The following is a 23,406-nucleotide window of genomic DNA, read 5'->3' on the forward strand; positions in this document are numbered from 1 at the left end:
TGCGTGCCCGCGGGCGGCGCCGGGGGGGGGTGGCGCGCCGCGGGGGGGGGGGCCCCCCCCCCCCCCCCCCCCCCGAGAGACTAGATCAGAATCTGTGCTCCTTTCATCCAGGGCCTGAGCTGCCCTTCTCCCCTGGCACTGATGCCCAGCTGCGTGCCTCCGAGCCCAAGCCAGGCTCTTGGGGCAGGAGGGGCCAGGGCCACAGCCTCTGGTGTTCTCACTGCAGGAAGAAAAGGACCCCCTCCCAGATTTCTTTTCCCCCTTTATTGGCCGAAGGCTTTCATGCTCTCTGCAAAGGGAGAGTAACCCTCACATAGGAAGAGATCAAGCGCTTTTATCCTCAGAAACTCCTTTCCTAAGCCAGATATTCGCATTTCCAAGCCTTTCCTCTCTAACTGTAGGAGGTGAGGCTTTGTCTCCAGTGAAGGAACTCGGGCCATAGGAAGCAGGTGGGGAGCCTTTTGATGGGCGTCAGGGAACCGTGGTTAAAAGGACTGTGTGTGAAGGAGGAAGGAAGGACCAGGGGTGTCTGGGGGCCGGGACCTGCAGGGCCCATAAAGGACTTGAGAGCCGCACCCCACCTCTGCCAGACTCCCTGGTGAGGAGAGTCCAGGGGCTGTCCCCCTGCCTGGCCATCCCCTGCCCCATGCTTCTCGGAATGGTATGGCCCCCATGGTTTAAAACGCCCGCTGCCTCAAGCTTCCCACCCAGAGGGTGTTTGCCTAACGGCAAACCTGCATCCAGCCATAGGGCAGGGTGTATGGAAGAGTGGGGTGGGGCGGAGACTGCGGGAGGATCCCTGCCATGTCACTGCCTGTGCTGTGCGCCATACCCTCTTTGAGCCTCAGTATTTCGTCTGTAAAATGGGGATGATGCGTTCTTCATGGATTGCCCTAAGGATTCCAAGAAATCGTGTTTGCCTGGAGCACAAGTGCTCAGTCAAAGGTAGCTGCCGTTATTATTATTAATGTTAATGTTATTCAAACAGGAAGCAGGGAGAGGCTACTTTTAGGGTCCCGGGTAATGCATGGGAAGGGTCTCAGAAGAGGAGGGCACAGGGTGGGAGCATGTGAGCTGGACCAAGGAAATGTTGGGGCTGAGGTTCAGTGGGGTCAAGAGAAATCCCACTGCCAGGGGATGAGCTCCTTGACTCTGTCTTTTATCAAAATAGGAGTCTGTGTGTGTGTGTACACACAAGGATGTGACTGTGAAAGGATTAGTGATCCATGTTATTGGAGAAAACTACAGACATTGGGAGTGGTTATATGGACACATCTAACGCACAGATCTTGGTTTCTAAATACCATTTTCTGATGAAAGGAACCAGGAGACCTTGGAGGGTTGAAGCAGGAAAGTACAAGATGAGCCTGGAACATCTTGTGGTGCCAGAAGATAAGTAACCATTTTGCTGAGATGCCAACAATTGATGGGAACTCGTCCAAGAGACACAGGGGCCAACCTGGAAGGGCTTCTGAGGGACAATTGGAGCAACAAGATAAATCATGGTAGTAATGGATTGTGAGCCATGAATCCAAATCTACAGACAAATGAACAATAGAGGAGGAGGGGAAGCTCCTCCTCACAAATCCTAGAATTTATAGAAATTATTAGAATTCTAGCTAATAAATGTTGAAGGAATCATGGAACTGGAAAAGTCACCATTTGGCGATAGCACAGTAATAATTGTTTCACAGAAGAATGGTCAGTGGATGTTAAAATTAGCATAAATATGATGAGAAAGGATTTTGTGTGTGTGTGTGGGGAAGATTGTCGCTGAGCTAACGTCTGTTGCCAATCTTCTTCTAGTCTGTGTATGGGATGCCATCACGGCCCAGTTTGATGAGCAGTGTGCAGGTCTGTGCCTGGGATCCGGGTCTGCAAACCCCAGGCAGCCGAAGTGGAGCTTGCGAACGTAACCACTACGCCACCGGGCCAGCCGTGAGAAACAGGATATTAACAGTCTCAACGTATTGTCCACAGGTTAATGATTAATTACCAAAGGGAAAATGGTAACTTTACAGTGGGGAAATCTGGCAGCCTCCTTAACCAGGTGATCAAAGTTTATGTCACCAGTACTGGACCAAATCAGCATGGTGTGCCTCTTGATATAACGTACTGAGAAGGGCACAACAGCACATCTATAGTATTCTTACCACAAATGCATAACATGAATTTAATGGTAAGGAAACTCCAGACGCCTAAAATAAGGTACATTCTACAAAATAACTAGCAAGTACTTCTTCAAAAATGTCAACATCATGGAAAAGGAAGAAAGACTAAGGAAGTGTGATCCTGGCCTGTATCCTGAACCACAAAGGGGACGTTAGTAGGGCAGTTGGTGAAATCTGAATAGCACTGAACCAGTATTAATCTCCAGACTTTGATAATTGTGCTGTGGTTATGGAACAGTTGGGGAATTGGGGTGAAGGGTATATGAGAATTCTTTGTACTCTTTGCAACGTTTCTGGAGTCTGAAATTAATTCAAAATGAAAAGTTTAAAAAAATTAAAAGGTAATTATAGATGCCGGAGAACTCACTAAATGGGAAGAGAACACTCCCAAATTGATTTGGCCGTGTAATCAGCTACTAATTACCATTAATGACGGGAACTGCCTAATTTCCAGGCAGCACAATGAGGATCAGTACCTCAAATTTAGTAGCTTACAATACCACTCATTTATTAGCCACACAGCAAGGGGCCAGCCCGGTGGCGCAGTGGTTAAGTTCGCATGTTCCGCTTTGGTATAGTCCAGGGTTTGGCAGTTCAGATCCTTGGTGTGGACCTACACACCACTTATCAAGCCATGCTGTGGTAGGCATCCCACATATAAAAAAAAAATAGAGGAAGATGGGCACAGATGTTAGCTCAGGGCTAATCTTCTTCTTCAAAAAAAAATAGGTACTCACACAGCAAGACTGGGTTCTCTGTTCAGGATCTCAGGAGGCTGAAATCAAGGTGTCGGCCTGGCTGAGTTCCCATCAGGAAATTGGAGAAAAACCCGCTTCCAAGCTCATTCTCTTTGGCAGATGTCAGTTCCTGTGGTTGTAGGAATAAGGTCCCCATTTCCTTGCTGGCTGTCAGGGGGACCACTCTCGGCTCCCAGAGGCTGCCTGCATTCCTTGCCATGTTGCCCCCTCCATCTTCAAGACAGCCAGGGTGAGCTGAGTCCATCTCATGCTTTGAAGTCTGACTTCCTCTGAGACTGGCCCAAGAAAACTCTCTGCCTTAAAGGACTCAGGCCCACCCAGATCATCTCCCTTTCTTAAGATCAGCTGATTTGGGACCTCGATTCCATCTGCAAATTCCCTTCATTACCCAGATGAGTGTTTGACTAACTGGGGAGGAGTATATGTACATGAGGCCCAGAATCTTAAGGGCTATATGCCTACCGCAGCAAGTAATTTCTTTTCTATTTTTGAGGAAGATTAGCCCTGAGCTAACTACTGCCAATCCTCCTCTTTTTGCTGAGGAAGACTGGCCCTGAGCTAACATCCATGCCCACCTTCCTCTACTTTATACATGGGACGCCTACCACAGCATGGCGTGCCAAGCGGTGCCATGTCCGCACCCGGGATCCGAACCGGCAAACCCCGGGCCACCGAAGTGGAACGTGTGCACTTAACCACTGCACCATCGGGCTGGCCCCGAGAGTAATTTCTTAAACCAAATAAATGGCCAAGAATTGGCCACAGGCTTATGGATGGGGGAATGGGCAACCTGCAAAGAGGATGTGGGCTCCTCAATACCCCCAAAGTCAGGCTGACCTGGCTCAGATAAAGGATGATTCTCAGAAAGGGCCGCCTTTTCCTCCTAATAATTCTCCTGTTTGAACTCTTCTGTGTCCAGCCCTGACCGTTGGAATGTGGTTAATTATCCTCTCTCCTCCTCTCAGTTGAAGCTTCAGAAATCAGGATTCAGCCTCTAGGGGACAGATGCTTTTCAAATCCTTGATTAATGTCCCAGATGGAAGGAGAGTACCATTGTGTTTACTGTCCAGCTGTCCTTGCATCTTCCGTGAGCACGGAGCAGCGACAGCGAGGCAGCTGGGCATGTGTGCTCCAGGGTGACCTGCTCCCTGCCGGGTGGGATGATCACCCCTTTGTTCAGAAGGAAAGAGTCGCTGAGGGGAGGTTCTGGTCAGTGGGAGGCCTTAGTGAGCTGTTCACAGAGTTTAAACCCACCTTTGACACCCGCTGAGCCCAAGGATGGGGTGCCTTGAGGATGGAGCCATTGAAAACATCACAGCCCTAAAGGACTCTAGAGTGTAACCAGACTGCTCCTCAGAGGCCCATCCCCATGTCAAAATATAACCAGGGTTCTTTTTTGGGCTTTTTTTATGCTACAAAGAACTTTCGTGTATTTTTATCAGAGCAGCCTGACAAATTTTTGAGTCAGGGAGAAGCAGGCATTCACCCATTTCTCTGATGACAGAGCTGACCTCAGCTAGGGGAAGTGGCCTGTCCGGGTTGCCGGGCAAGACCAGGGCAGAGAGAGCCCTAAATCCAGGCCTGACCGATGCCGCTGTTCTCGCCGCATCCCGGCCTTCCTCCAGGAAGCTGTGCTCTCTCCTCCCTTCATTGTCCTGCACCCGGGACAGCACTGTCCTCAGAGAGTTAGCTCAGCTGGGAAGCGAGGGCTATCCGGTCTCAGTGTATTTAGTCTTAATAACCCATTTACGGCTGCGGAGCTGGGCTGCCTCTTTCCCAGAAATCAGGCCACACTTCTCTGGCCAAGTGGTAGCTTTCCACCCCATTATGGTCCTAGAATATGATGCTGAAGAGGAAAACGAGGAGCCATAGAGAGTTCAAATGAGTCACATGATCCCTTCTGGAGATAAAGGGTGTTTCTTTGTTTGGGGTTTCACTTCACCTGGAATCAGGACACTTTAGAGGCCAACTAAACAGTGGACGAGCCCGGCCAGTGGGGACGGGGCTGGGGACACGTGATGAAGTCCAGCTCCGGCTGTTGTTCTGCCTGCTGAGGCCTCTGCTCTGGCCACTTCCTCCTTCCTGTGCTTCTGCTTCTCCTTCTGAAAAATGCAGAGAAGACCAGCTGTTGGCCAAAGGTAAGGAGCAAACGACTGCTTAAAAAAGAGAAGCATTGAATTTCCAACATTAGACAAACATATTTTTACTGTAATTGAAGGTGATTTTATATATACAAAAGACTGCTTGCAATTATTTTTAATTAACATTCATTTTATTCAAATTCAAAATTTTAGGTTTTCGTTAAGCTTTTAACTTAAAACTGCATTATTCTACTTATAACTTTATTTCATAAAATATAGTAAAATTTAACAGTCACTGTTGAGGGAAACTTTGATGACTGGCCCCCTTCAGAAATTTAGTTATTTAAACTAGCTCAACAATTTTAAACTGCATTTATAAAATTAGTGCTTTACACTTCAGAATACTGCACTTTCCTCACAAGCCTTCCCAAGTTCTCAACCAACTAAGTATGCTGAATCTTAAGTTCTCTTAAATGTTCCCTTTCTGCTTAGAATCTTCATAAAATTGTGTCGCAGCTTTCAGCTGAAATGACGTCTCCACCAATTACTCACTTAGGTATTTTTAAACTGGAATCACAAGCTCGTCCACTGGATACTCAGATATGCCCCATTCTCTTCAAATCGCAAGTTCTTAAAATACCAAATCGATATACATCACCTAAACTTAACCCAAAATTCCAAAAGTCTGAGTTTAATTTACTTCGCATTCCTCTGCTTAAATAGCGACTTTTCCAAGGTCAAAACCTAATAAAGAAACAACTATGGCATTACCAGCAAGCCAGGGGGCCTGTCCCAAGGCACTGTGGTTACTTATAGACCAGAAAGACCCTGATTAGGATAGCAAAGCATATACAACATAACAATGTTTTTCCAGACTTTCTGAATTGTGGGTCATTTTATTTTGCAATGAATTGTTTAAAAAGAGCTAATTTACAGATCTGCTGCTGGGGAGTTTCTGGACAGGATTCGAGAAGAGCTTTTAAGCTATTACAGGGCCTTTGTGGCTTACTTAAGGATGGCATCAAGAATTAGCCAGGGAATTAATTTCTAAATGGCATCGGCCGTGTTCTGGAGGCATCCAGAGGTTGTGGGCCTTGCCGGGGCGCTGTGCAGAGTGTCCTGGGGCGCAGGACGGCAAGCATGGAAGGACAGCTAATGGCTGGCGAGCAGGACTGGCCTGAGGTCAGTGAAAGAAAAATCGAGTCAAAATCCAGTCCCCTGGGGGTAAAGGCCCCTCGTTAGCGCCACTGAGGTAATCAGAGCTCTCGGTTCTGAGACAGACACCTAACTCAAAGGAGCTTAGGCAAAAGGGCAATTTCAGGGAGAATGCTGAGATCATTCAGGATGAAAGGCAGAATGTACAAACGAAGGAAAAGAAGACTATCTCGTGTGGGAACAACTGGATACAGCCAGGAGCCCGCCCCTGTCTCCCATCGCTCCTTTCTGCCGACGTGTCGTCATCTCGTGACCACCCTCCTCCGTGTGGCAGGAACACGACTGATGGCAGATGGCAGGGGTTCTTGGGACCCCATGACCCCATCACCAAGGTCCTAAAGAATGAGGCAGCTCCCACTGGAACCCGCCTTCCGAGCTGGAGGAGAGCAGTTCCCGAAGGATGGAGCCGTTATTCCAGCAGGAGGCGGGCTGTCCAGAAGGAGCAAACCCGGTCAGAAGAGCAGCTCGTCCCCTGGGCTTCGGCAAGCAGAGCCAGCGAAATTTTATCAGAAGGGACAGGAATCGGGAGACCTAGATTCTGGTGCCGACTCCTGTCACCAACTGACTTGCTGGCCTTGAACAAGCCGCTTCCTCTCTCTGGGCCTCAGGTACCTCAACTCTAAAGAGACTGAAAGCCCTTGAAGGAGGCTTTCAGGCCTGACATTATAGTTCTCAGAATTAGGGGCGGAAAGGCAGATCGGGGAGCAAAGGAGTGGGGATAGGGCACTGGGCAGAGCATGGAGGTGTGGCTATCTACACAGCAAGCACCGTAAAGGAAATAGGGCTGCAGGCAGAGGGACGGCTGGCCAGCAGAAATTGCTTGGCCAGGCACGAAACTAAGAAGAGGGAGAAAAGCCCTCTTCTCAAATTGTAGCCCAAATTACACTGGAGCGCCTGGACACCCCAAAGGGAGAGAGCCCCAACTATTCATGCTGGTGGACCCACTGAAGCACCTCAGGCCAGGTCCCCCCACCCCTCATTTTATTCCTTCCTGAATCCAACTTCTGGCACCTATGAGACTATTCAAAATCGGAGTGACTTTGTAATCCTGAGCCTGGTATATAGCAGGTCCTCAACAAACCCCCTCACATTGGATGGATGAAGGATGGATGATTGGAAGATTGTGCTAAAAGTTTAGAGCAGTGCCACTCATCTTTCTATCTTCAGCTCCAAAAGCCTGGCTCACTGTAGATGCATCATAGTCATTTTTTAAATGAGTGAGTCAATCGACCACAAAGCTACCTTTGCTGCTGAATATGGATTCCGATTTCTGCATGGCTTGGACTCCCAATGTCTTCTCCCTCTTTGTGTCACCCATCTTGCACCATGCCTGAAGTGCAGAAAATGCTCAGTAAACATTTGTTAAGATGCAGTTAAATAAACAATACTTCCTAAGCTCTATATTAAAATTTAAAAAAATAATCCTGGAAACCACTCATTTTCAGATGCCAAATTCTGTGTCACTTTGGGATGCTTCTGCCCATAAACAATAGAAACCCTAGTCTATTGTGACTTAAACAAGAAAGGACGTAAGAAGTCCAGAGGTAAACAGCCCAGGGCTGGTGCGATGAATCTTGAGGGTCTGTTCCATCAACCGTAGCAAGTGGGCTTCTGGCCCACAGTCTGACCCCTGCTGCATCTCCAGGCATCAGGTCCACATCGTTCAAGGTTGAACTGCGACAAAGACCAGCACCAACTCATCTTTCCCTCTTACCAGGAGAGCAAAAGCTTGCCCTGAAAGACCCCTGATATTTCTACTTGCATCTCATTAGGCAGAATTATAAGCTGGGTGCTGGGAAGCAGAAAATGTGTTTCTTGTAACAGGGGCAGGTGGGAAAGGAAGGGGGAGGCATGGCGTGTTACCGCAGGGCTCCCGTATGGAGTGGGGGGCATTTGAAGGCCTTCCCGTCCTGCTCAACAAGACCCAGTGTGGTTGGGAGAAGCCTTCTCTGTGGGATATTTGAGGGTCTTCGTATCCCAGGCCTTAAAACTCACTCAGACCAAATGTTTTAGACAAGCACCAATCTTGGACTAAGGATTTTAAAACATTTTACTAGATGAACTCTTTCAGATTCCCAAGGTGGATTTGAAGTTCACAATCGACACGCCGTCTTGTAGGTGAGTGCAACAGCTCAGCATTGCCGGCTGGCCGAGGGTGCTTAGTGGCCTGTCTCCGGCTGGCTGGCCTGAGAACCAAAAACTGATGAGGACTTGGAGCTGGAAGCTTCGTCCACCTCTGGCTAGGGAGCATGAGTCTACCTGCCTTTGAAGGAAAACCGTATGAGCCAGTTAAGCATGGAAGTTTCCGTGTGGATGTGAGTGTTCAGTGGCTTCAGGAAACTGTTCGTGCTTTGGAATTTTTTGTTTTGATGTGCCCCTAAGAGCCAGAAAAAGAAAAAAAAATCTTTTCTCTAAGCTCTGAGTGTGTTTTTCAGGTCATTTCTACCTTCACCTGTTTACCAGCATTATTGTTTACATACTTTAGAATCGTACTTGTGCCCGTATTTTCAACATGCTTTGGGGCATCTGATAGATATATATTGTTAATTTATCATAGTGCCTAACAGAATGGTAAGCATTTAATAAATACTGTTTCAATGGATAACTGGCATAGAAATATATAATTTGCCTGAATGTTTTTTTCCACCTACTCTAGTCAACAATCACATAATTTAGCTGAAGTGATTTTATAGATAAGCAGAGAGATGGCAGAAAAAGCCAATTATTTTACCATTTCCCCCTCCCCCAATATTTCCAAATTGACCTGTTTCGAAAAGAAGTTCAGCATCTTACTCCAGCCTCTTCCCCTTTGAGACCTGGGAAGATGAAACGTTTCAACACAAATAAGCTTGCTATGGGCAATCACATAGCACAGTGGATATGATGACACCACCCAGCTGGAAACATTATTTCAGTCTTTGGAAACAACTTCTGCCCAAACGGTTTGTCATTAGTAGGAAGGGACTAGCTGTTCAGAATGAGGGCTTGTGTGGGTGATCGGTGGGAAACCTAAAAGGACATGTGAGGGGAAGATTTATTTTTGTCAGAAAATAAGCATTTGTCTAATCGCTTGGGGGAAAAAGAGTTGCCTTTATTTCTGCACAGTCATTGTTATAAAAATAATACAATTGGTTCAAGGTAGCAAAATGTGGAAATTATACACCGCCCGAGTTGCTGAGCTGAATGCATTCATGAGTCTTATAAGCAGTTGTCCAGGATGAAGTCTATGGAGAAGCTGGGAGTCTTTACTGAACTGAAAATTGCTAGTTCTTATTTTCTCAAGAAGGAAGGATTCTTTGGTTAGAAGCTCTCAGGCAAAGGCCATCCTACACCACGCCCTGCTGTTCAGAGTGAATCACCCTCCAAGGTAAGGAGCAGGTGAGAAGACAGAGAAGAACGCATCCCTTCAGGCCAAGGAACGCCACAATCGCAGGCGCCCCACCTGCCTTTTGCACTGTTTCCGTCTACTGGTCTCCGTTCTCATCCCTCCCTTGCCCACCCCCCAGGGTCTGGACTTGAGCTGAGAAGTGACGAGAGCCTCCTTGACAAGGCATACTGAAATACGGTAATTGGCGGGGCAGAGACAACCGTTCATGCTATTAAGGCTAAAGAGAAGACAGAAAGGTGAAGAAGAGCCTAAGAGAGGAAGATGGTCTTTGTAGCTGGGAGGCTCCCCCAGCGGGCAGAGAAATAAGCAAAGTGAGTCAGAGACCGTGAGTCAAAGCGAAGAGGATGACTCACTGGACCAAGGCAGGTGCGAGGCGACGGGAGGTGAGAACATTCTCCTCCTCCGTCCTTGTCCCTTCTCCGTGAGACTTCCTACAGGGCTAAAGGTTTTATTTTTAGGGAATATGCTGTCTTCACCAAAAAAGGTCTTCCCTTTTGTTTTCTCTGATAAGGTCCAGATTTCTTAGATTGTGGCAGAAACCCTAACTCTTTTCAGATCTTTGGATGCTTAATAAACACGGAATAACAAGGGGAATGAAGGAGAACGAATTGGGAAGAAGACTGGCACTGAGGAGACCCTGTGACACCCGCGTGCAGGGAGGCGAGGGGCATCGACTGCTAGGAACCGAGGGAGTCTTGGGCAGGCTATGGGAGGCTGGGAATTAGCTGTATGGTTGTGCTTGCAAAAGAGTACACGTTAAGCATCATAACTTCTCTTGAGCTTGTAAAGTAATGCAGCAGCTCTGAATTTCACCTAAAAAGTCAGTTCAGGAGTTCTTCAGCCATCTCTGATTCCTACAAATATAGATCACTTTTTAAGAGAAAATACTGTCAAGACATTTAGAAAGTTATTTAACAGTCATTTTTGGAAATTAATTTAAGAAACTACTTTCTAGGGGCCGGCCCCGTGGCCAAGTGGTTAAGTTCACGCACTCTGTTGCAGTGGCCCAGGATTTCGCAGGTTCGGATCCTGGGTGCCAACATGGCACTGCTGGTCAGGCCACGTTGAGGTGGCGTCCCACGTGCCACAACTAGAAGGACCTGCAACTAAGATATACAACTATGTACCAGGGGGATTTGGGGAGATAAAACAGGAAAAAAAAAAAAAAGATTGGCAACAGTTGTTAGCTCAGATGCTAATCTTTAAAAAAAAAAAAAAAAACTACTTTCTATACATCTTGTGGGGAAATAAGGCAAGCCATCCGGACTGTGGATGGTTTCTGGTTGCATCCCTAATATACATTCACCCTCTTTGCCTTACAAAGAAGGCTTCCAAGTGTGGGCGGGACATACAGCTGTCTGAAAAAAGCCTACATCCCCAGGCTCCTTTGCAGCTAGCTACACATCTGACAAAGTTCTGTCCAATGCGATGTGAGTAGAAATACTGCATTGAAGTATTAAGGAGCAACTGGCGTGCACCTCATAAACTCTTCTTGCATCCCTCTTTCTCCTTCTTGCAGGTGGAAGGCAGATGTGATGGGTGGGACTTAAGCGTCCTTTCACAGACCATGAAGTGCAAAGCACAGGCTAAGGACGGCAGAGCAATCTGGCTTCTGGATACCTTCACTGGCCACCTCTGAACTGCTTATTTTGGAACTTGTCTGGGAGAGACGAAAATGCTCTCTTATTTAAGCTACTGTACTGGGTTGAATAGTGTCTCCCCAAATTTATGTCCTTTCTGGAACCTCAGAATATGACCTCATTTGGAAATAGTGTCTTTACAGATGTAATGGGTCAAGGTGAGGTCATACTGGAGTAGGGTGGTTCCTAAATCCCATAAGACTGGTGTCTTTCTAAGAAAAGAGACACCAAGAGAGAACCCATGTGGTGACAACTGGACACGTCTGTAAGCCAGACAATGCCAAGGACGGCCAGCAACCAGCAGGAGCTGGAAGAGGTAGGGAAGGCTCCTCCCCTAGAGCCTCCAGAACTGCACTAGCGACGCTCGATGTCAGCTTATAGCTTCCAGAGCTGTGAGAGAATAAGTTTCTGTTGCTTTAAGCCCCTCCGTTTGCGGTAATTTGCTATGGCAGCCCCAAGAAATTGCTATGGCTCCTGTTAGAGTTTGTCTTCTTTGTTATGCGAGGCCTCACCTAACCCTTATGTACTAATCATGCACAACGCGCCGCTGCTGTTTCCATTCGACTCTAACGTCACCCCTCACTCGGGAACTGGGAATTTTACTGGAAAGCGGCTGATGAGTTCCACTGATTTATAGGAGGTAAAGACGGTTTTATTACCAGCTCCACTCTAACTCTGCCCAGAACCTTCCTTTCTGCACCTCCTAGTGAGATTCAGCAGAGTCCTCTGTGACCACCTTTCTTCACAATTTGATTAAAAATTGCATGAGGTAAGGAGGGCAGAGCAGGAAAATGGACTAATTAATAAGATTACTCAGAGCTTCCTTTCTATTACATAGGTTCTCTTTCATTCTTGTTCCGTCTTCCCTCTTCACCCTCCTCCCCTCTCTGCCTACCCCCTCGACCCGTCCATTCTGGGCAAGGAAACTTCGGGCCATCCCAGAAACAGATCTCAAAGTGCTGAGTGGAGAGTCTATTTTAGACCCGTCTAAAGGAGCTACGGTAACGGGCCTTCTACACTCCCAAATTTCAGATAGATAACTGCGTTAATTCCAAAAAGAGACCAACAATAGCCAGAGTTCGAGTCGGATAATTGCCGTTTCGGGTTAACTAGGTAAGAGGTGCTTTCAGTGCAACGAGCAAGATCTTTGCTCTTGGCTGCTTCTCATGATGTAAAGGCCAAGTGCTAACCTGACGAGCAGACACAGCCTGTGCTGACAGCCTAATCCATCAGTGCCTTCCTGTTGTGGCAACAATGGACCAACGAGAACGTGCTTGTCAAGTTTCTCCTTTTCCAATACTGTATGACCCCACTGGTCTCCCAATTTTCAATTACATCGATGCCTCAGGTGAATCACTGCCACACTTCAGGGGTCCCCCTAGATAGAAAAACCCTTTTTTACTGATGGCAGAGGTTAGAAGAAAGCCTGCAAAAATTAAAAAAAAAAAAATCGAATATTTCCTTTGAGTTCATTGATACATATTAATTCCCTTAAAACATCACAAGCCTTAACTTGCTGCTAAAAAAAAAAAGTCAAGGATAATTATTTGTCCAAAAATCACACCAAAAATGTTCAGAGCTCAAAGAAGTTGTCATTCATGCATTAAACAGATATTAGAGAGCCTACTGTGTATCAGCTGATCCTGGACATACTGGCACTATAGACACTTGGTGCACTTGTGACTTTTACGGTCTGGTGGGGTACACCACACACAACTCCACAGTGTGACAAGTGCTATGCTATAGCTTGACCGAGGGTGTAATGGGTGCGGAGTCCACACCTAGAGTTCAGTGTGGCTGCCCCAGCACAGGCATGGCGGGTGGACGGTGGAAGGTGTGTGTGATCTGGGCTTCGTCGGGCATGTGAAGGACAATCAGGGCAGCTCTGGGCTTGAGGACACCGACTTAACGCGGACTCAGGCCTAGGCCTCAGGCTGAAATCAGAGAGTTCAAAAAGGTTTCGGAGTTAAACGGGGACCCCAGCTCACCTCCCAGAACCCCAGCTGGGGAATGCAGCCTTGTTTCGGACAGCTTTGTGTCCAGCTAAAACTTAGAAATCTCTCTCTTTTTTCTTTTTAAGATTGGCACCTGAGCTAACATCTGTTGCCAATCTTTTTTTTTTCTTCTTCTCCCCAAAGCCCCCCAGTACATAGCTGTATATTTAGAGAGAGAGAGAGAGAGAGAAAGAAAGGAAGATCATATCAAATAACATTTCAACAAGAGTTTAAGATCCAGTATTTGAGTAATTGGAGTTTCAGAAAAAGAGAACAGAACACTAAATGATGGTACGTAAGAACACATAATACAAGATTAATTTCCCAGACCTTAAAGACACAAGTCTAGATTGAAAGGGCCAACCACCTCGTGACATTTCTGAACATTGGAAATAAAGAAAAGATCCTAAAAGTTTCCAGAGAGAAAAACACACATCACATTTAAAGAAAAATCAGAACAGCACTAGGCTTCTCAACATCAACCATAGGAACTAAAATAAAATGGAGTAACAGCTCAGAAGTCTAATGGAATACAGTTTAAAACCCAGCCACATATATAAATAAAAATCGAAGGCAGAGGTAGAATAAAAACATTTTCCAAAATACAAAAAGTAACAAAATTCTCACGAAGTTTCTGAGGGGATGTATCTATTAAAGCAAGAACATGGAAGATAAGAAACTAAAAATAAGGGACCCAGCACCATAACACACCAAGGGAAGCCTCAAGATGGCAATGGGCAGCAGACCCAGAAACTGACCAGTCCGGATCCGGGCAGAAGGTCAGAGGACTCTGGAGGAGGGTTCTCCGAAAAAATACGAAACTGATAGGTTAATTGATATGGCTGACCTGGGGAAACAGTATCGAATGGCAGATAAAAACCACCGGAACAATTAGGACAGAACTTAAAATAAGTACTTAACACTAAACAATTATTTAAAACTGGGCAATTATTATTAACTCTAGGAAAACCCAAAAGTTATATAAGAAAATAATCGTAATATACGGACCATAAGTGAATCATACTTATGTATTAGGAAGTTAGTAGGGAGTGACTCTTGCTTTAACACAAAATTTTGATGTAAGTATATTAGAAGAATTGGGGAGGAGAAATGAGACATGAGAATTGGCTCAAGAGAGCTAAATCCTCCTTCCCCATAACAGAAAATCATTAGAAAAATGTCTAAAAATAACAAATCAAGAAGTAGTATTATGAGCAAATGAGTTAGAAATAGGGAAATAAACGCCATAAACAGTTACAAGAGTTGAATGTGTTTTCCTTTGGGGAACAGGACCAGTGGGGCAGAGGGCTCTTCTTATTTGCTACGAGCCTTGAACACTTACTTGATTTTATAATTCTGTGCATATATTATTTTGAGAAAAATTAAAAACTGAAAATAAGAATAATAGCCCTGAACTTACTTTTTAACCCAAATTTTGGTGATAATTATGCAAAATTCAGTTCAGAATTACTCAATACGGTTAGTCCCTCATAAAACACTCACCCTAGACAATGGTTCATTGACTTGCCATTGGTTTACATCGGAAGGGCTGCAGCATCAGCGTGATTTTGTTTCTTAGCTCTTGACTATGACCCTAAGAACAGTACTGCACGTAACTGCAAAGTGTGTCTTTGCTGGGTTAAGGTTTTTTTGCCACATTATCAGATTTTGATTCCATTTGTTCATTCTGTTTTTCCAAGATAAATCAGTAATACAATTCCCTTAGCAACTCCATTCCGTAGACCCATATCCTGCCCTCACAGAAGCTCTGGTTGCAGCAAGCCGCAGACCCGCCCCACAGGCTCTGTCTCACACCCGTCCACGGGGACAGTGCCTCAGCTTACCAGAAACCTTGACAACTTCATGTGTTCCCTGCTTAGATGGGACACTTCTGCGGTGGGAGAAAAGCACAGCCAGAAGAGGATAATAGAAGAGATTTAAAAAAAGGTATTTTTAATATCATGTCAGAGGGCAGAAGAGGGAAAAAAGGTGGTTGCTAAAGAAAAAGACCCAGCTGTTACCAAATCTGGAAGTCACTGGTATCCTGAAATGTGTTTGAAAATATCTGCAGACCACATAACTTTTAAAGAGACAGTAATGTAACAACACTGTCTTTCTCTGTTATCATAGTTGTATGAACCCAAGGCATTCTCATGTAAAATATTTCCTTAATCTTTCCCTTTTCACACTTTTTAAAAAAGTTTTAGGTTACTTTTTAAAAATTAAATCTATTTTGTGAATGTCCAGCTGATAACCAAAACAAAGGAAATTTACTAAACAGCATTTCACAGAATAGGGTCTGTGTTCTGCTCTTCATTTAGCAAATAATATCTGTTATCTTAATACCTGAGTACTGAATAAGAGGATGTGCTTCTAGAAGGAAATTGCTAATTTTCCCATACTGTCAATGTATGTGCATTTATATAAAATATCATTATTAAATTCATTGTCCTTCAAAAGGTCTGAAAATATTTAGAATGTGTCACTTTACAAAATAAAGCAACACAGGAAGCTCCATAATTTAGATACATCTAGACTCTTGAGGCTCCGATCCAGGACTCAACCACTTCTGTATCTTATTGTCTTAGGTCAGAGGTCAGCAAATAAGACAGAAAAGAAAGACCAATCCAGAAGCAAACTGACTAATGAAAGCTCCAGAAAGAGTTACAATGAAGAAAGATACAATGAAGGAAGGGGAGGAAATTATCAAAGAAATATTACATTAAAAATTTCCAGGATATGAATTCAAAGTATGTGAATTTTCAGAGTGACAGAGTCCATCCCAAATGCCCAGCATAATGAGTGAAGAGATGCACACCAAGACACATAATCATGACACTTGAGAACAGTGGCTCCAAAACCTTCCAGAGAGAAGAAAAACACATCATAAAGGATGATACTGATTTTCTCAACAGCAATATAGGAAGACAATGTAGCAATGCCTTCAAAATGCTGAGGGAAAATGGGTTTTAACCAAGAACTCCATATTTGGTCAAATTATCAATTAAGTATGATGACAGAATTAAGATATTTTCAGATGCAAAGCCTCAAAAAAATGTATGCCCCATGTCTTTTTTTCTCAAGAAACTACTAGGGGATAAGGTCCACCAAAAACACAGAGGAAATCAAGAAAATGAAGGTAGAGGATCCAGCACTGGGAGGATCCCAGAGGAACCTGGGAGAGACAAAGAGAGTTTTAGTAATCCACTGATTTCCTAGAAAATGGAAGAGTTTAGCCTTCAAACATCCCTTCCTACCCCTCTCTATTCATACTTTCACATTAGTGATAAAGCAATATTAAAAAAATTAGTAATCAGTATTATATCATTATGAGATTTTGTATTTTATTCTCAGCTGAGCCAGCTGCATACCACAGTTCATTTTCATTACTATTTACAACTTTTCTTGGAATTCATTGAGTCAAGTTTTTCCGGGAATTGAGTCAGCGTATGTAACAAATAGATTCCATCTTCCCCCTTGGAGACGTCCTGCTGAGAGCCCTCATCTTCCGGCTCCCATGACACCGAGTTCTCTAGGCCTTCCCCACAGCTACTGGATCAAGACTTCCCTTCGCCGTCATCTTGGGAATTTCTTTTCCCTCTCTCCTGTGTTGGGTCCCCTACTGCCCTGAGTCAATGTCATCTTTTTCTGGATTTACTCCTTGAGTTGTAGTGGGTTGAGGTGTGAGTGGAAATTAAGGAGGTGGAGACTGAGCTCACGCTATTCTTAGACACTTGCTTAGGAAGAGAAGGACGAAGAATGGGAGCAGGGGAGGGAGGGGAAATTAGCCTCATGAGGCTGTATTTAGAAATACAGAGGCAGAGCCCAGAAGCAACCCAGCTAGAACTGTGAAAAGTAATCACCGCTGGGGAGATACAGGGCAGAGGACTGCTGTTTTCCATTATAAGGCTTGTGGTGCAAATAAACCTTGCATGAATAGCAATTAACTGGCTGCAAGATAAATGTTGGAAGAATAGGGAGAAAAGGCCGATTCTTCAGGCAGAGGGAAGAACATGAGCAAAAAACCTGCCAATGTTCCTGCTTGCTGGAACATAAAGGAAGGTGCGGTGGGAGAATAAGCACGAGGGTGGGGAGAAGGCCCCAGCTCACTAGCTTACGGAGTCTAGACTTGGCTGGAGAACAACTGATTCCTTTCTACAACTTTTAAATAACTTGAATAGCTGAGGTGTTACTTTGGCAGATTGGGAGTGCAAGATTAGAGCAGGGAAACGAGTTGGAGACCACCGTCTATTCTAGGCAAGAGATGATGAGGGTGTGAAATGAAGTAACTCCTCTGCGTTGATGTGGAAGATGGGAAAGAAAGAGAATCAACAGACTGGGTTGGGATCCAAGGGAAAGGGAGGAATCTAGGATGACTCCCAGGTTTCTGACCTAGGTGATGAATTTCCCGAATTAGAGAACTTAGCAGGAGTTTTGAGCGGGGCAAAGTGAGTGAAGTTTGGAACACGTTTTAAGTGGGAAGGGACATCTAGTAGGCAGCTAGATAGAGATCTGAAGTTTTGTCATGAGGACTGGCTGAGATAAAGATACGGGTTAGTCACAGCAAAAACTGAAGGTCAGCAGAGCAGACACGATCTGCTCTAGGAAGAGCATGAAGAGCGAGCACAAAGGAAACACCAACAGGAAGAGTGGTCACAGGCCTCAAAAGGGAGGAGTTAACAGCATCAAATGCCGTAAAAGGTCAGGAAAGGGAACTGAAGAGATCCCAGTAGATGTGGGTCGCAGTGATCTGTAACAAAGCATTTGAGGAAGCCTGGTGGAAGCAGAGGTTTAATTTGTGATCAATTACAATCCCCGTCCTTGAAGTGTGGGCTGAATTGAAGGGGTGATCAAAAGTAAGGAGGTGGTGGTAGAGAGTAGGGGATTGAGAAGCCCGGCTGTGAAAAGGAGCACTGGGAAGGAGGAAAGTCAGCTAAAAATTCAAGGGTTAGACTTTTCCCCCTAAGAACGGAGAGCTTTGAGAACGTTTGGATGCTTCAGAAAAGTCGGCAGAACAGGGAGAATTTGAAAATACGAGAGAGGCACAACAGTCTTACCGTATAATCCAGCAATCACACTCGTAGATATTTACCCAACTGATGTACAAACTCACATCCACAGAAGACCTCCATACAAACGTTCGTAGCAGCTTTATTCCTAATCGCCAAAAACCAGAATTAACCAAGATGTCCTTCAATAGCGGAATGGATAAAAAACTGTGGTGCATCCAGACAATGGAATAATAGTCACTGATAAAAAATGAGCTATCCAGTGACAATCTTCCTCAAGCAAAAAGAGGAAGATTAGCAACAGACGTTAGCTCAGGGCCAATGTTCTTCACCAAAATAAACAAATAAATAAAACCTTACTAGCAACAAAAACATTTAAAAAAATGAGCTATCAAGCCACAAAAAGATATGGATGGATCTAAAATGCACAGTGCTAAGTGAAGGAAGCCAGTCTGAAAAGGCTGCATACTGAATGACTCCAATTCTATGACACTTTGGAAAAGGCAAAACTCTGGAGACAGTGACAGGGCAGTAGTTGCCAGGCTGAGGGAGGGCTGAGGTGAATAGGTGCAGCACAGGGGATGTTTTCAGGGCGGTGACACCATTCTGTGTGATGCTCTAATGGTGACTACAAGACAAAAAGCATTGTCAAAACCTGTAAACTTTACAGCCCAAAACATAACTTAGCGTACAGAAATTTTAAGAAATTCATTTAGGAGGTTGGGGGAATCCCAGGATGAAAATGCAGAATGTGACAAATAAATCCAGAAGTATCACAGACATATAAAACAATCTTACTGAAGGCTGGATGAGGGAATAAAGTGTTGAACTGAGTGACTCTGGAAATGAGTGACGTCTGTTGAGACCAAAGGCACGATACACTGTCATGAGCACTGTGCTCTAGTGGGAAAGCTGTTTCCCACAAAGGTATGGACTAACAATTCCGAAAGTGCTACCTGCACATCCTGGAAGCGAACAATGAATTTGAGTGACAAAGTGATAATGGATTATAACCCAAAGAGTAAGATAAATATCCATAAGTTCACACTGATATAAATGGTGGAATAAACAAACAAATGGGGGAAGAACAGACAAGTCTTCCATGGGGAATTCCCAATAATTTATGTAGCTACTCCACCCTAGGAAATGGGATTCCTTAAGTGTGGACTGTGCTCAGTGACTTTCTTGCAGAGTAGAGTACAGGAAGGGAGAAAAAAAGAGTTGACTGCACAGTGGAGAAACCTGGCAGACACTTTAGTCAGGGGATCAAGGTCAACATCAGTACTGATAAGTCATGTTCAAAGTGTTGATGAACCCATGATGTGATGTGATGAGAACGGCACATCACCTCTCTGGTCTTCCCCCCAGAAAACATTACCCCTGTCTAACCATGAGAAAACATCTGACAAGTCCCAATTGAGGGACATTTTACAAAATACTTGACCAGTACTCAAAACTGTCAAGGTCATCAAAAACAGAAACTCTGAGAAACTGTGACAACCAAGAGGAGCCTAAGATAAGACTAACTGTAATGTAGTAACCTGAATGGGAGTCTAAAACAAAAAGAGGACTTTAGGTAAAAAAAGAGAAATCTGAATAAAGTACATAATACATATGAGTAATATTATCATTCATATATACATTCTATAAAGTATATAATAATGTGCCAGTACTGGTTAACTGTGACAAGTGTACCATATTTAACACATTAGTAATAGGGGAAACTGGAGTGTGAGGGAACTCTGTACTATTGTCACAATAATTCTGTAAATCCAAAATAAAAAGTTGATTTAAAAAAATCTGGGAGAGGAAGAACTATAGAGGTGGGGAGCAAATCATCAGAACTAGCCCAAGGTCAGAAGGCCTCAAGGTAGCGAGAGACAGACAGGGTGGTGCCATCACTCCTTTGTCCTCCCCTCGCAGTTCTCTGGAAAGCCCTCCTCTTGCCTTTCCAGCTGGCATCCCCACTCCCCCATCAGGACCTAGCACAGATGACCTCATCTTTATTGCCGTCTGACTTCACCACTCCTAACAGATGTGCTCAGTCATCTATGGTCTCTCGGTACTTTCATACAGTCAGCAAACTTGCTGCCAATTTATTGTGTACCAGATACGTGCTAGATGCTGGAACTAGAGATAAAAAATCTCATTAACCCCAAAGAACTCAGTCAAGTGACATCTTGTGTTAGCACCTTTCACCTTGCACTGTTCTTGCTTTTGTCTCTCTCTCTGAAATAAACTATGAACTCTTTGAAAGCAAGATTACTACCTTACGCATTTTTTCATTCCCAGTTCTAAAAACAATACCTATTCATAGCAATTAACAAAGAAATGCTTGTTGAGACAAAACAAACACTGAATTCTCTTTCACTTTATGTAGGGACTACTTCAGGGAAAGGAAACTATGAGAAAAGAGTCTGCAAGGCTTATACTAATAGGTGATTTTTAATTATTGGCAGAAAGATTTCCCCCCAGCTTCTGAATATATTACACACATATATTTCGGGAAGCAGACAGACTCTATCAGCAAGAGAGGAATTCACCTTCAAGCAAAAGCGAAACCAGCCAACAGTGGCTCACACTGTTTCCCCACCCAGGAGGGCTGTGCCAGGGCTGCTGCAGCACCCCGTGGACGCGACGGCCTTGCCTCCCGCCATCCACGGCACAATGGCCCATCACTGAAGTTCACTAAATGGCTGTCCTGGCTTACTTGGGAAAGTAAAAAGCATTTCTAAAACTACCTAAAAGTAAACTACCTGCCACTTACAGATCACTGGGCAGAAATGTCACATGGTCGCCCCTAGATCCAGGTAGGAATTTCTCCAGCCTTTAAAATAGAGGCCTAAGATAGCAAGGAGGTTTGGGAGTAGGTGCGGGGATATGCAGTGTCTACCACAGTCAACCTCTTTGGCTCCCCGCAGAATACACACTGCCCTTTGCATACACACACTTGGAAAGCACTCACCCCGACCAAAGAAGGATGCCTCCGTCTCTTCCAGTTACTGATTGCAGTCTGAAATCTCCAGGTGAAATGCAGTTTTCTCCATCAGGTCTAAATGTGGCTCTACGTGGTGCCCTCCTCCAGCTGGAAAGCCAGGTTATCTGCCCTGAACACAGGCCTTGCCCTACAAAGGCAGCGAGGGATAAGGACTCTCCATACACCCCAGGCTCGAGCAAACAGAGATCTCGCCTACATGCTCTTTACACTGAGCATTTGATCTGGGAGCAGCTGGTATCCGGGACTCTGTCCAGTACCTTCTCCCTTAGTTTACCTGCTACTGTCTCGGGGCAATTCACAGCCATCACTTGAAGTGGGAAAACCCCACATTTAATGCCCTTTTGGCAAGGCCAGTCTTCAGTGTAAACTCCTGCTGAGGCTGCTGCAGGCCACTTGGTGGAGTTTCCATTTTGCTAGGTTTGCCCAAACCAGGACTCTTGGAACTTTCCATCAACTCAGACTGCAGGTTGCAAGCAGAGAAAGCTTCTCCTAGCGAGGCTCTATTTTCTTCTCCACTCTGGTTTCCACCCAGTTTCCTTTAGTCTGGCTGTATTGCTCTTCTGCAGGACTTCGCAGCTTGCATTCATTCAACACTTCTGTGACACTGCTTTCCAGGTATGATTCACTTAATCCTCCTCACAGTCCTAAGTAGGTATGATTATCATTTCCATTTTCAGCTGAGGAAGCTGGTCACACGGTGAGTAAGCAGAAGTGGGGTTTGAACCCACGCAGTCTGGCACCAACCCCACAGTTGCCTAGGAAGAGACCAGCACATGCCAACACTCTGCAGCTCCCTATTATCTCCCTTAACACCAGTCTGGTCTCTACCCTAAAGTACAGTCAGTCAGTCTGGCAAAATGTTTTGCCACCAAATAACTAGGCTCACCAATTTTTCAACTCACCCAGGACAGTGGGTCTTCTCCAACCGTGTCCTACCTCCTGCATCTTTTAGCATTTGTCATTTGCAATTCCCGATACCAACTTGTTTCCGGCCAGTCGCTCTTACTTGCAAATGAGAGAACTCATTCTGGCTTGTTTAAGCAGAAGAATTTATCAAAAAAAAGAAAAGACACAAGATAAACAGAATCTCCAACAGGCTTGTTACGTTTGGAGGTTTAATATAAAGCACGAAAACTCCCACATCACACCTGGAAACTGCTCCAAAGACTGCCCTGCCACACAAGTGACCCCAGCATAACATGCCACCATGGGATGACAAGGTCTCTGCCACCGCTGCCCCAAAGCCTCGAGAACACTGTGCCTACCCTCTGCAGTACGAGGCTGGCTTCTTTAGAAGCTCTGCTCCAAGCCGAACGCTTGGGGTGGCACATCTGATGCAAGAGCCCAGGGCTGGCGGTCTTAGCTGCCAGGCAGCCCGGGAAAGGAAGTTTCCAGTCACTGCCTTAGGGAGGGGTGAATGCGGGACACTCCCCATGCACAGGAAGGGCTTTCCGATCACAGGTGGGCCACAAATGACAAATGTCTATTACACTAAACTTTTCTACTTATACTGTAGCTTCACTGATTTTTTATACGAAAATTTTCACATTGAAGTTAATTTGAATTTTAGCAAATATTGAAAATTAATTTCAAATTTCTCAGTTACTATCTTGCAGGAGACTTAGAAGTTATTTCCGTATCAGAAGTTCATTGCAAATAATGCACTAAGTGATTAATGAAGTTATGGATAGTTTAGAAATTAATAATTAGAGACATTAGGGAGGAAGTTGTACCCATGCTAATAAAAATCAAAGCAGTGGAAGTGATTTGCATTTCTCTGGTTGTTGGTCATGAGAACGCTGGGAAAAGCCCCCTAAATGCAAATAAATAATGATGTTATTATAAAGTGTAACAATAATACAGGCATTAAAGGTGGTTTCGAATGTATACTTCAAGAATATTAGTGTTTATACAAATTAAACTAAGCCATAATAAATACTCGGCATAAGCACATTAGGTACTTGTAAACCCAAACGTGGCATCCACATTGGTGCTAAGCAGCTAAGTCCACAGGTTGCCCGGTTCAAGTTTCAGGGCTGCTGTTGACTCTTATGTACTGCAAGATATTCAATTACATAATTCTTTTATCTTATATTATTTAACCCAAACTTTTTTTATAGAGTATGTGCACTTTCATCACAAAACGGAGCCT

General features: G+C 44.8%; 1 long non-coding RNA gene across 1 annotated transcript; it reads right to left on the minus strand.

Moving 5' to 3' along the window:
* Positions 1–3,555: 3,555 nt before the first annotated feature.
* On the minus strand, positions 3,556–22,558 carry LOC124248350 (uncharacterized). Its single transcript, XR_006890996.1, has 3 exons — positions 21,222–22,558; positions 7,468–7,555; positions 3,556–5,031 (listed from the first exon to the last, which is right to left on the minus strand). It is a non-coding gene; the product is annotated as an uncharacterized LOC124248350 (long non-coding RNA).
* Positions 22,559–23,406: the final 848 nt, after the last annotated feature.

This window comes from Equus quagga, chromosome 12, assembly GCF_021613505.1.
Source record: "Equus quagga isolate Etosha38 chromosome 12, UCLA_HA_Equagga_1.0, whole genome shotgun sequence".
Taxonomy (NCBI): Eukaryota; Metazoa; Chordata; class Mammalia; order Perissodactyla; family Equidae; genus Equus; species Equus quagga.